Raw genomic sequence first — 22,089 nt, forward strand, 5'->3', positions numbered from 1 at the left:
TAATGGAACAAGTTCTCCCTACTGCTACCACCACTTGTTGCATCCTTTAATTACCACCTCTACTCTACTATCCCTGCTGTCTCTACCAGGGAGAGGTAATTACTAACCACTAATCACTGCTCCATTCCACCATCTCTAGGGGCAATCATGGTGCTGCTAAAGGCTATTCTCCTTCCACAGACCTCTCCTGTGAAGCTATTCCCTCCAAGTTAAGTCCATCTCAAAGAATTAACTGCTAGAGGCTCTAGACATCAGGCATCACTGTGACCTTAGCACAGTAACTTTTTTTTTAACATCTTTATTGGAGTATAATTGCTTTACGATGGTGTGTTAGTTTCTGCTTTATAACAAAGTGAATCAGCTATACATATACATATATCCCCATATCTCTTCCCTCTTGCATCTCCCTCCCTCCCACCCTCCCTAGCCCACCCCTCTAGGTGGTCACAAAGCACCGAGCTGATCTCCCTGTGCTATGCGGCTGCTTCCCACTAGCTATCTACTTTACATTTAGTAGTGTATATATGTACATGTCACTCTCTCACTTGGTCCCAGCTTACCCTTCCCCCTCCCCGTGTCCTCAAGTCCATTCTCTAGTAGGTCTGTGTCTTTATTGGCACAGTAATTTGATGGACCCTGAAAAAGAGTGAATTGTCTTCCCTCTGAGGCATAATAACTATGTTTAATTATTTGTCATTGTACTTTTTCATTTCTTTTACCATATTCTTCCCTGAATAACTGAAGTAACATGGAGGGCTTTCTTTATACAATCCTGGACAGATATAGTCTGAAACAAAGTTACTTGAAGCACTGGATAGGTTTTGTAAGTCAATAGTAGAAGCAGATGTCATGAAAGCCAAGATGGTACATATGCCCATTCTGGGACTCAAATTACATCCAAAAGATAAGAAGGTAAATGGGAAAGAGAAAATCTTGAACTGACAAAATTTAAATACTAAATTGATAAACGTAAAGGCACAGTAATTATTTCAACTTAAGTTGGAAAATCGAGTTTTCCTTGACAGTGGCAAGGAAGCTGTTATAGTTAGGCTTGGGTATAGAAAAGTTGTTTTAAAAAATATATTTCTGCAGGTGTGAATCTGTAAATGTTTAATGACAACCCCTACACCATTTTCACCCTGGGCAAAAGCCTCTGAATTCCCCAAATGATCTTCCCACTTCTGCTTGAGCCAACAGTTTTTCCATTTTCCCCTCACTGGAAAAGCAAACTCAATTCTATGACAATAGGTTTTTTTAGCTTTTTTGTCCAAAAGATTGGTAATATCATGTAAAACATTTGAGTTCACGAAGTGCTTTCTTGTCCATTATCTCAATAATTATCTTCATTTTTCAAATAAGAATCAGGCAAAGAAAGATGAAGTAACTTGCTCAAAGTTAATAAATGACAATTCTCAGACTACCACGTTGATCTGCTGATTTAAACACTGTGTACTGTACAATGTAGCCTGGTAGCTAAATATTCCAAAGTGCTTTCGGTTGACAGGAAATAATTTTATAAGTATCTTAGGTTATAAAATAATTGAAGCAGAGGACCACCTTCCATGTTTGTTGATTTGCATCATTTGGTACATAACAAAACAATATTGCAAGGGACACAGATGGAAATGAGATCCTTGCAATGTTATGACAGCATCTTGGCTGGCTTCTTAGCAATCTCCTTTATTTTATGTAGGCACCACTTTCTCTTGTCAGATCCCTGGCTTGACTTCCTTTTCATTCTGTGCTGTTTTTGCTGCTATGGATCTCTGGGATAAGCCTCATCACGTACTGAAAGCCTGTGTCCTGGAATGGTTTGTCTTACAGCCCAAATACTGACTATTCAAACCTCCCTGACCCCTTCCTCTAAAGGTCAGTACATAATGGAATCATTGTCGCTCATGCTCAGATGCAAATACTGTGTTCAGTTTTATATTCCATTCTAATGAATACGGCGAATACATATCATTCCTCTTCCTGTCCACACCCTTCCCAAGGATCTATAAAGAGGGAGGGGACAGGTGGGGTTTTCCCTTTTCTTAATCAGGTTTCCTGGAGTTTTCTATTGTTTCAAATAGGAATAGTCTACTAATAAGCAATTAATATTCTGAAATTATCATCTTATCACAGAAATTTCCAAATCCTTTCTGATAAATAGAAATCATTTTCCAAATGTTCTCAAGGGAAGCAGGAACATCCCTAACTACTAGTCTCCTGGTACAAGAACATTTGGTCATCCTAGCTCACAATCCTAATACAAAAATTTTCACCCAGTATAAAAGGCAACTGCTTAATATTAGTCATGACTAGGAAAATTCTGGGACAAAAAACCATTAGTGATGCATTTTATTAACTGGATATTATTCTCATTCCTTCACTGCTGCCTATTTATGGAAACTTATGGGTAGGTGAATTATGCTAGTTACAACTATTAGAAAAACAAATTCTCTAAATAAAATTCTCAGTAAATTGGGTAGGAGGAGAGAAGAGAGAGAGGAGAAGGGGAATGTGAAAGATAAGGAGCCCATAATTATCATCAGTACAGAGTGAAATTATTACAGCTATAGATTTGGCTCCTCTTAAACTCTGGAGGCTTGGCAAAAATATGTAAATCTTCAGGGTTTTTCCAATGAATGTGTAAATACAGTATGAATTGTCATTTCTATAAAAGCCCTTTGAGATTGTATGTGACTGTATTTTTTGCTGTTTAAGGCAATTTCACCTTATTCCGTGACTACCACCAGCTGAGGCTTCTTCCTTTGCCTTCCCCATAACCAAAGGTCTACCTGACATCTCTGCTCAAATGGTTCACTGGTACCAGAACCTCATATATCCCAACTGAAGCAATTCCTTTAAGTAAAATGGAACAAGCATCTGAAATTCCTAAACTTGACATATTTTATGTCTATTAAAAAATAAGTTTGACAGGTGAATACAAAAGTAGAATATGCTAGGGACTTCCCTGGTAGTCCAGTCGTTAAGACTTTGGGCTTCCAATGCAGGGGGCATGGGTCCGATCCCTGGTTGGGGACTGAGATCCCACATGCTGCAGACAAAAAAAAAGTAGAATATGCTACTATAAAAAACTAAATTAACTATACGGGAATGAGGACATTAATACCTTAGTTAATATTATTCCAGTGTTTACTTGCTATTTTGATTCTCCTAAAGGCATGGGTAATTATTAGGTTAAAAAAATTGATGTTATTAAGTACCTTTATTCTAATCATAATGTGTTCCTATGACACCATTTTCCCCTAAAACTCCTGTGTGTCTTCCCTCCTTCTTCCCATCCTTATTTACTTACCTATTATCCTTCATTTTATTTACTTTATTATTTAGGATCTTTAAGGCTCAATTAATTGAAAATATATGATCAACTATCTAAACAAAACTTCTTTATTTTCAAAAACAAATATGGATCACCAGCTATTTAAAAATCAAAATATTCAATATATCAGAAAATAGACATTACTACAAGTGGACTTATTTTTGCTTATTTGTAACACTTGGTTACTGTTCTAATCTAACAGTTCATCGTGATAATCTTTACTTTAAACAATCCCATAATGCTGTTAATGGTTTTATTTTTTACACTCGACCCATCCATAAAAGTACCTACATGACATTATAATTTAGCATTACTAGTGGTTAAATTCCAAGCTAAAGCACTCAATTAGAATGAGACCTCTGATTCTTGAATCAACAATTTTCATATGTTCTATTTTTAGAATGTATAAGTTATGTAGTCTGTGGTGTGTCCAATAGGGTGAACATGATGAAATGTATAAAACCTTACAAGTAAGAATGAGGTCCATTAGTCAAATTGTGCTTTTAATCTGTAAAAGCATTACATCATGAGTCATTTAGAGGAAAGGGTAGAGTTTCCTCTTGAATTCATTACAGCATGAAAAGTAACATTTAGAAGGTAGAGTGTACAAAATGAAATTGTACCTCTCAGGTATAAGTATTTTTCCCATGAGAAAGTACACCTTCTATTTAAAAAGAGACCAACAGTATTTTTTCTCTAATTCTTAATGCAAAAATAACTGGAAACCTATGAGCTCATTAGTAAAATCTCTAGGACTCCTGATGCCAAAAAGAGGGAGTGAAAATCAAGGCTATATAAAAATATAGCAAAGAGAGATTGTTTCATTTAGGGAAATGGTATATGTCGATTTTTTAACTTGAGTCTAGAAAGTTTTCTAGCAACAAAAAAATCCAGTCAAAACATATTTCTTGAAGAGCGCTGGGTAAATAAAATGGATGGCTTCTCTCACATTCTTATCTTATGATTTACCAACTTAATATTCAGGAATTTCCAAAATTTGTATCCTTGATTAAACATTAAAACACCTGAAAATTACAATTTTAATGTAATTTTCTGTGACCTAAATTTATGTCTAAACTGTTTCTTTCTTGCAATAGTTATTTTTTTTAAAAGATGGCAACAAGGAGGCCATAATATAAAAAGCTAGTGGGTATCAGTTCTCTTCTCTTCCAACCAATATCCTAGCCTCTCAGTTTTCTCATTGTAAATGTGGAGTTTTACAAATCCTTACCTATTTTACAATGTTACTCTGAGAATAAATTCAAGTGACGTATGTGAAAGAATTAGAAACCTGAGCTATATCAGGATCATGTAATGAATAGTTGAGAGAATTTGAGCATATTTAGCCTAGAGAAGAGATGATTTGGGTTGCATGGAATAGATGTCATCAAATATTTCAAGGATTAATCCATGGAAGCAAGATTAGAACTACTCAATAGTACCTTCAACATACACACACACACACACACACACACACACACACGTGCATGAACACACAAACTAATAGATATATAATAACAGAGAAATGGGTTGGAGTCAATGGAAAGGAAGGCATTTCTAAAGAACTTTGAGAAGTATGCATTTTCCTACACCGGAGATGTTCAAATATAAGTTAAAAGACATCAGACATTATTATAGGAGCTGAAGGGAAAGTTAATTTACCAAAGGGCAACTGGGCTATATGATCTTTATGTCTCTTCCAGAGTTAAGAACCTAGTATCTTGAAATGTATAGAGCATAAACATATAGACTTACTACTGATCTTGTTATTTTCAACGTTCTTTGCATAAGTGCCCAAACTACCTGAAGTGTGGGCTTCATAAAGCTATAAGTTTCTTTCACAGGGACAGTATTTTTATACCTTCATCATCTCCATATGAAGGAGAAACTAAGCAAGCAGAAGTGCTAGAAATGTTAGTAGGAGCAAACCAAGTACATAAATACATATGTAACAGGCTGGAGAACTGGGCAGGGAGGAAAGTCACAAGAGAAGGATGAGGGCTTACCTAATGGCATTGCTTTGCCCTGGGATTAGCTCTGTGCCTGCAAAAAAAGGAAGAAATAAATAGGTCACTTATATGGCTTGGGTTTAACCAAATTGATAGGATCTGTGATGTTGAAGTCTTTGTATCTAACTGTGAATAGATAAAACTTGTGTAAAAAAATCATTTTGTGATTATACAAATAAATTATTATAATTATTAAGAATAAAATTGATAATCACTAAATTAAATAAATTACATATAGACTAATTAATTCAGGCCCTAACCTTTCTTTTCCTCAATATCATTGTTCCTTGTTGTTGTTTTTCCATGAATTACCCAGATAATTTCCTCAAAGCTCTATATCTTTGCCTTTCTGCAAACGCCCTGGGTGAGCTGTGAACACAATGCTAACACTCCGACAGTGTTCTGAAGAACTTTGGCAACATCTAGCCTTTTGCTGGGAGGCCTGGAAGTGCCTCTTAGCCCAATTTTAGTATCAAATTCAAAATATACTCAATATTAAATCAAAGGGACATAAAAGTTTATTTAATAAACATGTTGGGGTGTCGTGCTAGAAGTTGGAGCCATGAAGATAAACATCACCAACAATGAGATCTTGTGGTTCAACAGACCCATTTCAGTCTCTCCGGATCCCACCTTAAAATATATATGTACACATATTCAGGAGTCTCAGATGAATCCTTCATAAGGTACTTGTGTACCTTATTAAAAAGAAATTTCACAAATATGGTAAATATTTGTCCTAAAAGCCCTTTAAATAGAGTACCATGTTGACCGATAAATTTTAGTCTAGATCAAATGGTAATTTTATAAAGTTTTTTATAGTAAAGATATATATATATAACCCACTAAATGAAACTTATTTCAAGTATTATTTCTTAAATTAGCTTTTAACTATAAATAGTTGAAAGAGCAATTTTAGATAACTGTGGCAATAGAGTTAAGCTGTGGCTTGCCTGAAAACTCAGATATTAGTGTTCAGATATCTCACCAGAAATGGAAACTCAGTGAAATCTAAAGTTCTCAAAATGTTCAAGAAAAGTCATCCTATTATATAAACAGCAATACATCATTCCTTAACCTTTTTTTTCTTTTTAGCCACTAGAGTCCACTAAAATAGTTATCCATGTTACAAATCATTTCAACAGAAAGAAAAGCTCAGAAAATTAAACATATTTAACTGTCTAGAAACCATCAACTAAACAGGAAGTTCAAACTAAAATTTTGAACTTGTAAGATGATAACAGTTATATGTGCTTTATTCAAATCAGAAAATATCAATTTGTAGCAGCTAAATAGAGTCCAGATGAAGGCAAAGATGTAAAAATTCACCTCTTTCCTGGTAGCTCAAAATAAAAATGGAAATACAAAAATGTTTGAACTTCGATGAGACACAACAACAGGCAAGAACAACTTGTACAGAATTTTTCATTGTCCTTGTTTCATCTTCTTCCTCTCTCCTTCATTAATCTTGATTCTCTTAAGATGGGGAAGGAGAAGGACAGTAAGATGGGAGTGGGGGTGAGTAGACAGAATTGCTGGGAAGGAAAATAACATGGGCACCTTCTTCTAAGAACTGGGTCTTTTCAATTTATAATTCCCCAGGGTCTAATATAGTCCTTGTAACAAAACAGACATACAATAAATATACATAATGGAATTAATGTTTTCTTCCAATCTTTGAGTTTCATTTCTCCTCCTTTCTTCTCCTCATTCTTCTTTCCTTTCACCTCTTTCTCACACCATTACCCGATTTAAGCATATGTCTTTCAAAAGCATAGCCCACTTCCCAGATACCTTTTCTAGATGAATTCAAGCTCCTAGATAAAAGTGAAAGACCATAAAAATATCAATATCTGGAGATAAAAATAACTAAAGGGGTAGATACTCTTTTAGTTCAGAGCCAGGCAGGAAAATTCTTGCCCTATCCATCATGGTCTTCACAATCCCATTAATTTCTTGGTCTGGTTTTGTTAGGGGATAAAATCCAGAACCCCTATCCTGACTTAAAACACTGAATTTCCTGGTACACCAACCACCTGAGTCAGAATCACCTGGCATCCTTATTAAATATACAAACCCCAGGGTCTCACCCCAGACCTGTTCCATAAGAACTCTCTGGGGAGCAGAGACATGGGTATTTGCCTTTTTCTTGAGCTCCCAAAGTGATTCCCAATGCAAAATATAGTTTGAAAATCACCATTCTAGAACATCTGACCCAATTTCTAACTTCCTTGAACTTAGGTTTTCTCCACATTTTCCTCAAGAAGACTTTTATTCATTCATTCACTATACATTAAAGGCCTGGTTCAGACTTCCAGATTCACAAAGAAAACTAGCCTGAGCTTAAATATGTTAAGTGTCTTTAACCTCCTACAGAAAACTACCTGCTTAATCAAGAAATTAATATATTCTGCAGATCATGGATTTTTAATTTTATTAATTAAAATTTAATTAATTTTATTAATTTTTCCTTTGGAATAAATTTCTAATGGCAAAAACAGTTTCTTAAATGTTTCATTTGAATCCATCATTATGAATATCAATGGCTCCATAAGAAAGGTTATAAACTTGGTACATTAATAAAGAGTGTGGGACTTCCCTGGTGGTCTAGCGGTTAAGACTCTGCTCTTCCAATGAAGAGGTCACGGGTTCGATCCCTGGTGGGGGAACTAAGATCCTGCGTGCCATGCGGTGCAGCACCCCCCCCCAAAAAAATAAATAATGAATGGCTTATTTGAATCAATAATGTTACAGATAGGAGATCTGTGGGATAGGGAAGGTGGGAGGGAAACACAAGAGGGAGGAGATATGGGGATATATGTATATGTATAGCTGATTCACTTTGTTATAAAGCAGAAACTAACACACTATTGTAAAGCAATTATACTCCAATAAAGATGCTAAAAAATATAATGATACAGATCCAATTTGGAAGCATAATTTCCATCACACCTTCCAGCATGACGGCCTTCATGAGTGTTACACCTGTGTAGTTACACAGGGTCTCACTCTCAGAAGAGGCCCAGCACTTTGTTTAATGAACTGCTATTGCCTTCTTGAAATTATTAATAATCCAAACTTTGAACCTGAGTTGTGTAAGCTGAGCCCACTAGGACCATGAAGCATGTACATGAGCAGAGGAGATATAACCCACTGGGAGGCAGCCAGCACATGTGCGGGCTTAGGAGGTGAGCTCAGCCCATCACTGCTGGAGGTAGGCAGCATGGAGCATCTGGCCTGGCTAATTATTGTGCACACCTGGGGTAGCTCTGGGCTCCTCAGGGCCTCCAGGAGCAGCCGTGGTAAGATCGGAACCCACATGGGCATTGACAGTGGCAGCAATAGCAGCAGTGACAGCAGCGGCTGCAGCCCTGGAGGAAAGGAGGGCCTCCCATGGGGGAAGGACCCTCAGTGGGAAAGCAGCTGGTCTGACCCTGCCTGGAGCTCATCCTCACAGCATCTGCACAGCTATTAACTCTCTGGACTAGCACAGGGACAGAAACTTCCAGTACACAAGCAATAAACTTTGTCAGTAAATTATTACAAAGTCAAAGTGGACATTGCAATAAGACATATCAGGGAGCTATTAGATTTGTCAGAGTTTAGAGCCTCTGGTTTTGAAAACGGCTGCAACATTGCAAAGCAGTTATCTGCAGGCTTGGGAAGGGAACTTTAAAGATCATCACATTTGATGGAAAAGATGTAGTATTATTATTTTATTCTGGCACAGAAATACTGTATTTTGTATTTGCAAGTTTATGCTGTTATATATTTATCACTATTACTCCTATTTCATTTTATAAGTAACAGAATATGTTTTAAGGAAAAAGCTGTATATTTTACTCTTTCAACTGAACTTCATAAATTTTCTTTTTGAATGAGAGACCCTGAATTATCACTTTCAATTGTGTCCTGAAAATGACATAGCCATCCCTGCCTGAGAGGAAAAGGCCTTTGAGGCCATTTTACCATTGAGAGGACTAAAATCCGTGAGGGTTAAATGGCTTGGCCATCATCCCAAAGCCAGCTAAGGAGAGTCGGTTCCTAGACTTAGAATTTGAGAAGATAGAGCCTTGAGCCCATCAAGAACCCACCTAGAACCCATCTAATTATGAGAAGGAAAGACTCAGGAGTGTTTGCCTGGTTAATAATAACCACAGGGAAACAGAGGAGCAGCCAACGGTACACAGGCACCAGGGAGAGCAGAGGAAACTAAAAAATAGGCATGCTCTCAGTGCCTGGCATCCAGCAGGGAAAGGAGTCCTCCGATTCAGCAGAAACTATTTATCTTTTTCTTCTCAGTGAAAACCGGCACTCTTTGGTGATTGCCTGTGGGCACCAGCCAAAATCCCTGTGCATTGTAAGTAACTGCATTTTGTATACCATCACTTCCAAAATCGTAAGGTGCACACTGATCACCTGGGGATCGTGTCAAAATGCAGATTTGGATTTGCCAGATCTCAAGTGGAACCCAGGAATTTGCCTCTTTAAGCAGCTCCCAGGGGCTGCTCCTGCTGCTTGTCCAGACATCATGTTTTAAGAGACAAAGTTAGAGAGACCACTTCACCCTAGAGCAGTGCAGATGTGATAGTGTGTACTTACTATGGTTCCATGCCAGTTGTGAAAATACTGACATAATTCCATAGAGACTAATAAACAGCCATTGGACTAGGGCCCACTCTCCCTGGTAATCCAGCTTCTCTCTAGGCCTCCCCAGGACCTAGCAACAATTGACAGATGCCACTGGGGGCCTCCAGAGTGGATTCAGAGCTGCCAGAATTCATTATGATGGGTCAGTGACAGGCTGACCAGTTGTTCAATGTTCCGGCTGTCACTCTGGGAAAGGGCTCCCAGTAAATAAGTGTTAGATGACCCTGTGGAAAGGGTTCAAGACTTGCTGCAGGGCTTCCCTGGTGGCGCAGTGGTTGAGAATCTGCCTGCTAATGCAGGGGACACGGGTTCGAGCCCTGGTCTGGGAAGATCCCACATGCCACGGAGCAGCTGGGCCCGTGAGCCACAATTGCTGAGCCTGCGCGTCTGGAGCCTGTGCCCCGCGACGGGAGGGGCCGCGATAGAGAAAGGCCCGCGCACCGCGATGAAGAGCGGTCCCCGCACCGCGATGAAGAGTGGCCCCCGCTTGCCGCAACTGGAGAAAGCCCTCCCACGAACCGAAGACCCAACACAGCCAAAAATAAATAAATAAATAAATAAATAAATAAATAAGAAAATCCTTTAAAAAAAAAAAAAAAAAAAAAGACTTGCTGCAGTAGAGACCCCTGCTTATCTTTCCCCAAACTTATTCAACTACTGGTTCTTTTTGGGCAAACGTTGATCTAGCCCACCCCACTCATCTTGCTCATGAGAAAACTGAGAATCAGAAAGTTAAGGTTATTCACCCAAAGTCTGACAGCTAGGGAGAAGCCAATGCGGGGTCAGAAATCAGTTCTCACTCCCAAATGTCATGCCCTGTTGAATTTTCCTAAGATTAAAGATGATTTAGTCTGACTCCCATAGACTGGTGACAATCTATAAAGTTGATATTGTGAATCAGTTAAGCTATTTGAGTTAATGTTACTTAATATATAGTGCCATTTCTTTAACTTCAAACTCTCAGCCTTGAAATATATTTTTATTGGGGCTTTAAAAATATTATAGGAAAATTCTCTTGTATCTAAAATTTTTAGGTCATACTGTTCAAAACACCTCATTGCAGATGCAGAATTGAAATAAAGTGACTTGCTTAACATCACATAGCTATTTAGTGACAAATCCAAGACCAGGACCCAGATCTCTTTACTCTCCCTGTGGCACTCACTCCTCACAACCACAACTGCATTCACGTTTATTTTTTAAAGGAAGTATCTGCGTGAACGACCAGTTTAGCACAATGCAAGCTGACGTGTAGCCAGTGTAATCATGTAACCTGACTACAAGTTTACTTTTCTCTAGGACAAGGTGTGAACAACCACACCTGAGAAGTGAGGGGAGCTTAGCAATGATGTACTACTGTAGGCTTGAGGAAACTGCCCTCTACTGGGATGCAGAGGCGCATCCCTTAACTGTACCTCAAGGAACAGTTTTTGAAAAACAGGGACTGAACCATTGAGTTCCCTGAGTTTCAATGAGAAACAAAGGGAGTAGGCAGAGATATCAATAGATGGAAGCAAAATGTCTTGCCATGTGCCTTGATAGAAAATTATTTTCCAGCTGCAATCATATTCACTTTTACAAGGGCATGTGCAATTGTAATACCCACCGTCCAGCATCCGGCTTCTCCAGCATGGCCTTAGGGCATATCTGTTACTGGGCTGGATGCTCTCTTGTGAGAAATCTGGGAGCTACATTCCCTGCTTTACATCCATTCCAAACCATGAGGACACGGTGGTTACCTTTGTGTTACCAGATAAGATTACAGAAGGAATTAGAGAGGTGCCTGTGATTCCGTTTAAGGCCAACGTAATTGCTACGACCTCGTCATTGAAGGGTTTTGCAGAGGAAATAAGCATCATCAGGTTGCAAGGGTGATTTTCCTGTCCAGTCCTAAAAAGGAACTGCCCTCAATAAATCATCTTCCTAATGGAAATGACAGAATTATTCTCCCAGGAGGGGTCAACCCGGAGGACTGCACAAACCACACGTCCCTCTCAAGGGTAATAGGAAGGAAATGCACAACCATCGCTGCCTGGGAGGATCTAAGGCTTCCTAGGGACTGTTCATCTCTCTCCCTCTGAGGTCACTTTTAATGCCTTTTACAAGTCATTGTTTACATATAAAGATAGAACTCCTCTTAGTAAGTAGGCTATATATATATATATTTTTTAAACTGTCTCTGTGGTTAATCACAGAGGAAAGGGAAAAAAGCCCATCATGTATTTTAAGTAAAAAGGAAAGGTGTAAAATTAATGTAAAATAACTTTGTATTAACGATGCCAGCAAAAATTAAATAATGTTGGGGGGAAAAATCAACTGGTAACAGTGGTAGCTTTTGTGTAAGATTGTATGTGATTATCTTTCCTTCTGTGTGCTTTTTAAATTTTATTTATTTATTTATTTATTTATTTATTTATTTATTTATTTATTTTTGGCTGTGCTGGGTCTTCGGTTCGTGCGAGGGCTTTCTCTAGTTGCGGCAAGTGGGGGCCACTCTTCATCGCGGTGCGGGGACCGCTCTTCATCGCGGTGCGCGGGCCTTTCACTATCGCGGCCCCTCCCGTTGCGGGGCACAGGCTCCAGACGCGCAGGCTCAGCAGCTGTGGCTCACGGGCCCAGCTGCTCCGTGGCATGTGGGATCTTCCCAGACCAGGGCTCGAACCCGTGTCTCCTGCACTAGCAGGCAGATTCTCAACCACTGCGCCACCAGGGAAGCCCTGTGTGCTTTTTTAATTTTAAAATTTTCTATGCTTTAAAATTGGATTTTTAAGATACTTGTTATTTAAATTCATTTATTCTATAATCCGTAATTAAAATAAGGGTTGGGCTGCATACTAATATCAGAATCTACTTTTTGAAGTGGAACAGAAAGATATGGATACTGTAATGGAATTTTAAAACCAGAACTAATAATTCACTTTCTTCATCAACTGCATTAGTTTAAGAATTTGTAATGAGCTTTGTAAATGGCATTAGGCAAAGAAACTTCAGCTCATTCTTTCTGAAATGAATTTGTTAGAACTCAAATTTTCTTTTCCAATCAAAATGTTAGGAAATGCCACTCCCAATCTGACTGAGCAGTCAGGCTTTTGATTTCTGAGAAATTCGTGCCCAGGTCACCAGAGAATGAAAGGTCAGCTTTGAGGAAGTTTCTGGAACATGAAGAATCTCAATGAAATTGGCTGGAATTTTTTGAATGGTGAAAAAAATATCCCTTCAATAAAGCATGGTATATGGGAGTTAAGATCACAGTTTTATCAAATTCAACCTAGGCATTTAGTCAGATCCTTTGAAACTTTTTCCCATGATTAAAATTCTTATTTGTTGCATTTTGCATGATGACTAAGTGATTTGGGGCACTGGCCCAAAAATCATAGATTTTATTTTTGTTCTTGTTACAACAAATTAGAGGAAACCTTTTTTTTTTTTTTTTAAACATTCACTGTGAATAGCCAGTTTGGGGAGAAAAAAATCACAATTTGTTATATGTTCTTTTTGCATTTTTAACTCTTTTTCCAAAGATTGCCATGATAAACTCTATGGAGAACTTGAATAGAGCAGTTCTCCAAGTATGGCCCAAGGAATCCTAGGGGTCCCCAAGACCCTTTTAGAGAGTCTACAATTTCCTCCCTCTTCCATCTAAAGATCTGCATAGAGTCATATCATAATAGATTCAATGCAGATGTAGATAAGAGAGTTTAACTTCTATTAATCCAGACAATAAAAAGATTTGTGAAAAATTTAAAATAATGCCACTTTCTCAATGTTCTATTTTGAATAATATAGTTATTTTTCACAAATATATGTCATTTATGTTAAATTTTTTATTATTGCTTTTTATTACTTTTGTTTATTACTGTTATTTGTAGTGTAGTAATAAAGATTTTTAATTTTTCCATTTTAATTTATAATACAGTAAATATTGATAGCTATAACCAACCTAAATCAAAGGTCTTTGGGATCTTCAATAATTTTAAGAATATGAAGGGTTCCTAAGATCAAAAAGTTTGACAATGGCTGAAATAGAGAAATTCCTTTTAGAACAAGCTCAGAAAGGAGGCTAAAGGATGAGAGAACACATGGAATAGAGCTATGTTCTTCCGTCTGAGGCCATCCTCAATCAGCTGGCCCACCATTTGTATAAGCCCAGCCAAGGGCAGATGTATTTGGCCTAGATTAAAAGATACCCAGCCAAACTGTAAATTTCTGAGAACTAATAATTTTTGTTTTGAGCTACTAAGTTTTGGGGTGGTTTCCTGTTCAACATTATTTTTGCAATAAATAATGATTTGTTCCTCCTCTCATTTCCGCAGAGAATTCACCATATATTTACAATGAATCCCACACATTTATGCTTCATTATATATTGTCCTATATTGTGAAGTGATGTTTCTAAACTGCTTGAAGGAGGAGGAAGATCAAGATAGCAGAGTGGAAAGATGGTGAGCACACCTCCCCCAAAAACACATCAAAAATACATCTACATGTGGAGCAACTCTCACTAGAAACAAGACTGGCAGGAAAGCTCTTTTACAACGAAGGCTGTAAAGAAAGATCCACATGGAGTCAAGTAAGAAGGGTAGAGAAGCAATCAGATTGAGACCCACATCCGTGGAAGTGGGGGGTGGCTATCACAGGCTCAGAGATCCTCCCTGGGGAGTGAAGAGTTCAAGCCACATATTGGGCACCACAGCCATGGGGTTCAACACTGGGAAAAGGAGTCCACTTAGCTGGTTTGAAAACAACTATAAGAAAGTGAGACTCTTTTCATACATGCAAGAGTGTATGTACATGCTTGTTCACTCCCAGGAACAGCATGGTGGAAGCAGATTGAAAACTGCCTGAAGCTCTGACCGGCTCGTTGGGACCACACCAGCCTGCAACCCAGCTCACACCAGATGCCTGTTCCAGCCTCTCTTGCTCCAGCATTGCTTTCCACTAGGCTGGACGCTGCCATTCCCAAAGAGGGTACACATATACATAGAGGAAATGAAACCAGCTTGGACCCAACCCTCAGGACTTTTTCTCCAACCCTTTGGACCCCAACCACCTCATAAGGTGGTGACTGTCACTGAGCACAGGATAAGCCTCAGTTCACACCTGGATCTGGCTCTAGCCCTACCTCACATCAAGATGGCAGCTGTCAGCACACCCAAGGATAAGACATGACCCATGCGCACTTAAGATCCTGCTCTCCCACCGAAGTCACTGGCCACATACAGACCACATAGGGATGCTCCCATAAAGTACACCCCTTCAAGACCAGGACAGGTAACTCTTTCACCTAATTTCATAGAGGCAAATAAATTTAAACAACTGAGAGGATAGAAGAATGTTTCAAACAAGAGAATGAGAAAAAAAAAAAACCTGAAAAAACCCCTAATGAAACAGAGATAAATAATTACTAAATAAAGAGTTCAAAGCAGTAGTAATAAAAATGTTAACTGAACTTGGGAAAAGAATAAATGAACACAGTGAGAACTTTAACAAGGAACTAGAAAATACAAAAAAGAAACAGAATTAAAAAACACAATAACTGAAATGAATAGTACTCTAGAAGAAATTAACAGCAGACTAGGTGATATAGAAAAATGCATAAGCAGTCTGGAAGATAGAATAGTGGAAATCAACCAATTAGACCAGCAAAAAGAAAAAACAGTTTTTTTTTGTTTTTAATGAGGATAGTTTAAGGGACCTCTGAGGCAATATCAAACATACTAATATTCACATGATAGGGATCTCAGAAGGAGAAGAGAGAGAGAAAGGGGCCAAAAATATATTTGATTCAATTATGGCTGAAAACTTCCCAAGCCTGAAGAAGAAAAGAGGTATATCCAGATACAGAAAGTACAGAGAGTCAAAAACAAGATAAACCCAAACAGACCCACACCAAGATATATAATAATAAAAATGGCAAAAATTAAAAATAGAGAATTCTAAAGGCAGCAAGAGAAAAACAAAGAGTAATATGGGAACCCCCATAAGGCTATCAGCTGATTTTTCTGCAAACACTTTGCAGTCCAGAAGGGAGTGACATGATATACTTAAAGGGATGAAAGGGAAAAACCTACAGCCTGGGATACTCTACCCAGCAAGGTTATCGTTCACAATTGAGGTCCAATAAAGAACTCCTCAGACAAGCAAAAACTAAAAGAGTTCATCAATACTAAACTGACCCCATAAGAAATGTTAAAGGTTCTTCCCTAATAGAAGAGAAAAAGCTACAAGAAATAAGAATTTATAGGAAAGAAAAAAAAATCCCACTAGTAAAAGCAAAAATTGCAAAAATCAACTATACTAGAATAAACAGTTAAGGGATAAACATGAAGGTGTGAAATATGACATCAAAAACACAAAATGCGGGGGAGGGGACTAAAAAATGTAGATCTTTTAGAACATGTTAGAACTTAAATGACTATCAGTCTAAAATAAGTATATATAATTATAAATCAACATATATGAACCCCATGGTAACCACAAATCAAAAACCTACAACAGATACACAAAAACAAAAGAGAAAGCAATACAATTGTATCACTAAAGAAAATCATCAAACAGGGGAAGAGACTAAAAGAAGAAAAAAGGAACTGAGAAGAACTACAAAAACAACCAGAAAACAAGTAAGAAAATAGCAATAAGTACGTACCTATGAATCACTTTAAATGTCAATGGACTCCATATGAATGACCCAGCAATTCCACTCCTGGGTATACATCTGAAAAAAACAAAAACACAAATTTGAAAAATACATGCATCCCAATGTTCATAGCAGCACTATTTAAGATTGCTCAGATATGGAATCAACCTAAGTGTCCATCAACAAATGAATGGATAAAGAAGATGTGGTATATATATATACAATGGAATACTACTCAGCCATAAAAAATGAAATTTTGCCATTTGCAGCAACATGGATGGACTTGGAAGGCATTATGCTAAGTGAAATAAGTCAGACAGAGAAAGAACAATACTGTATGATAACACATATGTGGAATCTAAAAAATACAACAAACTAGTGAATATAACAAAAAGAAACAGACTCACAGATATTGAGAACAAGTTAGTAGTTACCAGTGGGGAGAAAGAAGGGAGAGGGGCAATATAAGGGTAGCAGATTAAGAGTTGCAAACTATTAGGTATAAAATAAGTTACAAGGAAGTATTTTACAACATGGGGAATATAGCCAATATTTTATAATAACAATAAATGGAATATAACCTTTAAAAATTATGAATCATTATGTTGTACCCTGTAACTTATTACACATCAACTGTAATTCAATAAAAAAGTCAGTGCACTAAATGCTCCAATCAAAAGGCATAGGGTGGCTGGATAAAAAAAAAAAAAAAGACCCATCTATAGGCTACTTACAAGAGACTCACTTGAGAGCTAAAGGCACACACAAGCTGAAAGTCAGGTGATATAAAAAGGTATTCCATGAAAATGTAAATGAAAAGAAAACTGGGCTAACAATACTCACACCAGACAAATGAACTTTAAAATGAAATCTGTAACAAGAGAAGAAATATATAACAAAGAAGGGCATTATATAATGATAAAGGATAAATACAAGAAGAAGATATAATACTCATTAATATATATGCATCTCATGAAAGAGCACCTAAATATACAAAGCAAATATTAACAGATATAAAGGGAGAAATTGAGGGAAAAGTTGACTGTAATGCAATATTAGTAGGGGACTTTAACACCCCACTTACATCAGTGGACCGATTATCCAGAAAGAAAATCAATAAGGAAACAGTGGCCTTAAATGACATATTAGACCAGTTGGACTTAATAGATAACTGTAGGACATTCCATCCAAAAACAGCAGAATACACATTCCTTTCAAGTGCATACAGAAAGTTTTCTCCAGGGTAGATCACATTCCAGGCCACAAAACAAGTCTCAACAAATTTAAGAGGATAGAAATTATATTAAGCATCTTTTCTGACCATAAAGGCATGAAACTAGAAATCAATTTCAGGAAGAAAAATGGGGAAAACACAAACACGTGGATATTAAACAATATGCTACTGAAGAAAACCAATGGATCAATGATGAAATCTAAAAGGAAATCAGAAAATACCTCAAGACAAATGAAAGTAAAAACACAACCTCCAAAATCTGTGGTTCACAGTAAAAGCAGTTCTCAGAGGGAAGTTTATAACAATAGAGGCCTACATCAAGAAACAAGAAAAATCTCAAACAAACAATCTAACATACCATCTAAAGGAGTTAGAAAAAGAAGAACAAAATCCTAAGTCAGCAGAAGGAAGAAAATAATAAAGATGAGAGAGGAAATAAATAAAATAGAGACCAAAAAATAACAGAAAATAATCAATGAAACCAAGAGCTGGTTTTTTGAAAAGATAAACAGAATTGATGTGTTTAGCCAGGTTCACCAGGAAAAAATAGAGAGGACACAAATAAACAAAATAAGAAAATAAACCAAAGAAATTGCAATAATCAATATCACAGAGATACAAAAAATCATAAGAGAATACTACAAACAGTTATGTATGAACATATTGGGCAAGCTAGAAGAAATTAATAAATTGGGATGAATACATTCCCAAAATCATCCTACAAGGCCATCATTATGCTGATATCAAAACAAGACAAAGATTCATAAAAAGAAGAATATTAGAGGCCAATATCTCTGATGAATATAAATGCAAAAATCCTCAACAAAATATTAGTAAACTGAATTCAACAATATATTAAAAAGATCATACACCAAGATCAAGTGGGATTTATTCCAGGGATGCAAGCATAGTTCAATATCTGTAAATCAATAAATATGATACACCACATCAACAAAATGAAGGATAAAAATCGCATGATCACCTCAATAAACACAGAAAAAGGATTTGACAAAATTCAATACCCATTCATGATAAAAACTCTTATCAAAGTTGGTGTACAGGAAATATATCTCAACAAAATAAAGGTCGTATATGTCAAACCCACAGGTAACATCATACTCAATGGTGAAAAGCTGAAAGCTTTTTCTCTAAAATCAGGAACAAGACAAAAATGCCCTCTCTTGTCACTTCTATTTAACACAGTTTTGGAAGTCCTATACACAGCAATCAAACAAGAAAAAGAAATAAAAGGAATCCAAATTGGAAGGGAAGAAGTAAAACTGTCACTATTTACAGATGACATGATACTATATATAGTATACCTAAAGTCTCTGCCAAAAAACTACTAGAACTAATAAATGAACTCAGTAAAATTTCAGATCACAAGATTAGTATACAGAAATGTGTTGCTTTTCCACAGACTAAACATGAACCATCAGAAAGAGAAAGCAAGAAAACAATCCCATTTAAAATCACATCAAAAAAAATAAAATATCTAGAGATGAACTTAACCAAGGAGTGAAAGACCTATGCTTGGAAAACTACAAAACATTGATCAAGGAAACTGAAGATAATATAAAGAAATAGAAAGATATCCCGTGTACATGAATTGGAAGAATTAATATTATTAAAATATCCATACTACCCAAAATAATCTAGATTTAATGCAATCTCAATTGAAATACCCATGACATTTTTCACAGAACTAGAGAAAATAATTCTAACATTTCTATGAAACTACAAAAGACCCCAAATAGCCAAAGCTACAATGATATATTACACAGTACAGGGAATAAAGCCAATATTTTATAAAAACTTTAAATGGAATATAATCTATAAAAATATTAAATCACTATGTTGTACACATGAAACTAATTAATAAAATAAAAAATTTATACTTGAGGGAATATATCTTAGCTTTTCTTTTATGGTTCAGTAAATGTTTAATTAGTTCATGGACTATTTGGGAACCTAAAATTTCTAGACAGAGAAGGATTCTTTAAAATTCCTTATTTCTTACCTCACCCTCTTTTGCCCCCCTAATGTCAAAAGAGAGAGAACTTCCCTTTTGAGGAATTAGTTTATCTTTCCTGTGTTTTTTTTTTTTTCTCCAAGGCTCAATCTCAGTGAGCCCCAGAACTCAACGAGCATAAAACAACAGCCTGATCATACAACATACAACAATGGCCTGATCTGCCAGAAGAAAGCATTTTCAGTTTAATAGTTTTCACATTCCTATCATCGAAATTCTAGAACTCTGTAATCTGCTTTCTCCATCACTTTTGCTGTTGCTATTATTTGGGGAACTGTTAAAAAGAAAAGTGAGGAGGAGAGGAACCAAGATGGCGGAGTAGAAGGACGTGCTCTCACTCCCTCTTGCGAGAACACCAGAATCACAACTAGCTGCTGGACAATCATCGAAAGGAAGACACTGGAACCCACCAAAAAAAGATACCCCACATCCAAAGACAAAGGAGAAGCTATAATGACACAGTAGGAGGGGCACAATCACGGTAAAATCAAATCCCATAATTGGTGGGTGGGTGACTCACAGAGTAGAGAACACTTATACCACAGAAGTTCACCCACTGGAGTGAAGGTTCTGAGCTCCACGTCAGGCTTCCCAACCTGGGGGTCTGGCAATGGGAGGAGGAATTCCTAGAGAATCAGGCATTGAAGCCTAGTGGGAATGGATTGCAGGACTTCAACAGGACTGGAGGATACAGAGACCCCATTCTTGGAGGACACACACAAAGTAGTGTGTGCATCAGGACTCAGGGGAAGGAGCAGTGACCCCAGGGAAGACTGAACTAGACCAACCTGCTAGTGTTGGAGGATCTCCTACGGAGGCAGGGAGGTGGGGGGCAGTGTCACACCGTGGGGACAAGGGCACTGGCAGCAGAAGTTCTGGGACGTACTCCTTGGAGTGAGCCCTCCCAGAGTCTGTCATTAGCCCCACCAAAGACCCCAGGTAGGCTCCAGTGTTGGGTGGCCTCAGGCCAAACAACCAACAGGGAGGGAACCCAGCCCCACCCATCAATAGTAAAGTGGACTAAAGTTTTACTGAGCTCTGCCCACCAGAGCAACACCCAGGTCTACCCACCACCAGTCCCTCCCATCAAGCCTCTTAGATGGCCTCATCCACCGGAGGGCGGACAGCAGAAGCAAGAAGAACTACAATCCTGCAGCCTGTGGAACAAAAACCACATTCACAGAAAGATAGACAAGATGAAAAGGCAGAGGGCTATGTACCAGATGAAGGAACAAGATAAAACCCCAGAAAAACAACTAAATGAAGTGGAGATAGGCAACCTTCCAGAAAAAGAATTCAGAATAATGATAGTGAAGATGATTCAAGACCTTGGAAAAAGAATGGAGGCAAAGATAGAGAAGATGCAAGAAATGTATAATAAAGACCTAGAAGAATTAAAGAACAAACAAACAGAGATGAACAATACAATAACTGAAATGAAAACTACACTAGAAGGAATCAATAGCAGAATAACTGAGGCAGAAGAATGGATAAGTGACCTGGAAGACAGAATGGTGGAATTCACTGCTGCAGAACAGACTAAAGAAAAAAGAATGAAAAGAAATGAAGACAGCCTAAGAGACCTCTGGGACAACATTAAATGCAACAACATTCGCATTATAGGGGTCCCAGAAGGAGAAGAGAGAGAGAAAGGACCAGAGAAAATATTTGAAGAGATTATAGTTGAAAACTTCCCTAACATGGGAAAGGAAATGGCCATCCAAGTCCAGGAAGCACAGCGAGTCCAAGAGAACAAACCCAAGGAGAAACACGCCGAGACACATAGTAATCAAATTGGCAAAGATTAAAGACAAAGAAAAATTATTTAAAGCAGCAAGGGAAAAACGAAAAATAACATACAAGGGAACTCCCATAAGGTTAACAGCTGATTTCTCAGCAGAAACACTACAAGCCAGAAGGGAGTGGCATGATATACTTAAAGTGATGAAAGGGAAGAACCTACAACCAAGATTACTCTACCCGGCAAGGATTCATTCAGATTCGATGGAGAAATCAACAGCTTTACAGACAAGCAGAAGCTAAGAGAATTCAGCACCACCAAAGCAGCTCTACAACAAATGCTAAAGGAACTTCTTGAAGTGGGAAACACAAAAGAAGAAAAAGACCTACAAAAACAAACCAAAACAATTAAGAAAATGGTCACAGGAACACACATATCAATAATTACCTTAAGTGTGA

The 22,089-nt window shown here is 37.5% G+C and overlaps 1 long non-coding RNA gene across 2 annotated transcripts in view; it reads right to left on the reverse strand.

The window, feature by feature from the left end:
* Positions 1 to 22,089, reverse strand: part of LOC103016309 (uncharacterized) — a 113,944-nt gene that overhangs the window by 3,976 nt on the left and 87,879 nt on the right. For both annotated transcript variants that reach the window (XR_009008229.1, XR_009008230.1), the window contains exons 3-4: positions 16,634 to 16,702; positions 5,335 to 5,371 (exon numbers count right to left, since the gene is read on the reverse strand). This is a non-coding gene — a long non-coding RNA (uncharacterized LOC103016309). The remainder of the gene's footprint in view (positions 1 to 5,334; positions 5,372 to 16,633; positions 16,703 to 22,089) is intronic.

This window comes from Balaenoptera acutorostrata, chromosome 4, assembly GCF_949987535.1.
Source record: "Balaenoptera acutorostrata chromosome 4, mBalAcu1.1, whole genome shotgun sequence".
In the NCBI taxonomy this organism is placed as follows: Eukaryota; Metazoa; Chordata; class Mammalia; order Artiodactyla; family Balaenopteridae; genus Balaenoptera; species Balaenoptera acutorostrata.